A 2,614-nucleotide genomic window follows, 5' to 3' on the forward strand; every position below is an offset into this window, starting at 1 on the left:
CTCACTCTGTAGACCAGGCTGGCCTCGAACTCAGAAATCTGCTTGCCTCTGCCTCCCAAGTGCTGGGAGTAAAGGCGTGCGCCCCCACTGCCCAGCGAGACCTTATCTTAACAAAAAATATTTGAGAGTTCACCTAAAATCCCCTATGTGTGATTTCTCTTGCGACACTGAGGTCACCAGCCGGAAGCTAGACTTGTCTTTTCCTGTTTTTAGCAATCATGAAGCACAGGGAACATTTAACTTATCCACAGTATCTATAGGAATCTGAGTCCAAAACCTCTAGGAAAGATCTAACTTCCATTCCTCAACACAGCTGAGCCTGGTGGCCTATGCCTGTAACCCCAGCTCCTGGGGAGGCTGAGGCAGGCAGATTATAGATCCACACAACTGAGCCTGGTGGCCCATGCTTGTAACCCCAATTCCAAGGGAGGCTGAGGCAGGCAGACCATAGGTCCAAAGGCAGGTTGGGGAGTTTAGTTAGACCCTGTGTCCTAGTTCCAAAATGAAAAGTAAAGGGGTGACGGGGGCTGGAGAGATGGCTCAGCAGTTAAGAGCACTAGCTGCTCTTTCAGAGGACGTAGGTCCCAGCACCCAGAGAGTGTCTCACAATCACTTGGCATTGCAGTTCCAGAGAGTTCAATGTCTTCTTCCAGCTGCCACTGGGCGGTGGTAGCAGGCACGCAAGTAGTGCACAGACATACATACAAGCAAAACACCCATACACATTTAAAAAATTTAAGTAAATACAAGAAGTGCACTGTGAGGCCAGACATTTGTGGGGAGGGAGTAAGACAAGGGCTGGGGTGTGAGAGAGCAGGTATGCATGCCTGTGTTCACGTGTGTCAAGGCATGCCTGTGGAAGCCAGTTCTCTCAGTCTGTGGAAGCCAGAGGGCACCTGGTGGGAGTCAGTTTTCTCCGTCTACCGTTTGATTCTGGGGTGCAACTCAGGTCTTTATGTTGTTGGCAAGTGCCCTTATACACTAAGTCATTTAGCCCGCCCCCCTTTCTTGCATTGTAGATCAAGCCTTGAGCATGCTAGGCAACTGCCCAGCCACTGAGCTAAGTACCCTCTACTTCCTTCTGCTTTTGCAAATACTTATTGACACACACCTTTGCTCAGGGTCAAGGTGTAAGGCAGCAACAGGAGTTTCTCATTCACTTTCCCAACTTTTCTCCTCTCCTTTATGAAGTAGTTAAGTAATAATTAACTTCTCCCTCCCATTTAAGAGACAAGGTCTACTATTGGGTGCAGCTGGCATTAAAATCTTGGGCTCGCTGGGCAGTGGTGGCGCACGCCTTTACTCCCAGCACTTGGGAGGCAGAGGCAGGTGGAATTTTGAGTTTGAGGCCAGCCTGGTCTACAGAGTGAGTTCCAGGACAGCCAGGGCTACACAGAGAAACCCTGTCTTGAAAAAAACAAAAAACAAACAAAAAAACTTGGGCTCAATCCTGATGTGGTGGCTCAGGCCTTTAGTTCCCAGTATGCTGGAGGCAGAGAGAAGTGGATCTCTGAGTTTGATGCCAGCCTGGTCTACAGAATAAGTTCCAGAATGGCCAGGATGGAGAATCCCTGTCTCAAAAAACAAAACAAAACAAACAACAAGAAAAAGAAAGACAGAAAGAGAGAAAGGAAAAGAAGAGAAGAGAAAAGAAAAGAAAAGGAAAAAATGGGCTGGAGAGATGGTTCAGTAGTTAAGAGCACTGAGTGATCTTTCAGAGGTCCTGAGTTCAATTCCCAGCAACCACATGATGTCTCACAACCATCTGTAATGGGATCCAATGCCCTCTTCTGGTGTGTCTGAAGACAGCAATGGTGTACTCACATATATAAATAAATCTTTTAAAGAAAGAAAGAAAGAGGGCTGGAGAGATGGCTCAGTGGGTAAGAGCACTGACTGCTCTTCTGAAGGTCCTGAGTTCAGATCTCAGCAACCACATGGTGGCTTACAATCACCCATAATGAGATCTTACTCCCACTTCTGGTGCGTCTAAAGACAGCTACAGTGTACTTATTTATAATAATAAATAAATCTTAAAAAGAAAAAAAGAAAGAAAGAAGAGAAAAAACTTTAGGCTCAGGGAATCTCCTTGCCTCAGCTTCTAAGTAGCTAGGATCAGGAGCTGTTGCTGACACAGAAAAGAGTGTTAGTGCTCATTAACTGAATAACATCCTTCTGAGCACTATCAGGTCAGAGTCAGCTAATTTGTGTAAACCTGGGAATGAAACATTTAGAAGTGACACTCCCTTAGGTTGTGCACCTCATTTTCTATGCTCCATGACTTGCCTCAGGCAGTCTATTTGCACGTGCTATGGAAACATAGAAACATGATTTATTCACTTAAGTTTTAAGAATTATTATATCTTATCTATGGGTGTTTTGCCTGCATGTATGTCTGTGAACCATTTGCATGCCCGGTGACCATGGAGGCCAAATGAAGGCATTGAATCTCCTGGAAGTGGAGTTAAAGGTGGCTGTGAGCCATTGTGTAGAGGCTGGGATTCAAACCTGGGTCTTTTGGACCCCAAACACAATTTTAAAAGGGAGTGGGACTAGAGAGATGGCTCAGCAGTTAAGAGCACATGTTGTTCTTACAGAGGACCTGTGTACAGTT

This window comes from Mastomys coucha, unplaced genomic scaffold, assembly GCF_008632895.1.
Source record: "Mastomys coucha isolate ucsf_1 unplaced genomic scaffold, UCSF_Mcou_1 pScaffold18, whole genome shotgun sequence".
Classification (NCBI taxonomy): domain Eukaryota; kingdom Metazoa; phylum Chordata; class Mammalia; order Rodentia; family Muridae; genus Mastomys; species Mastomys coucha.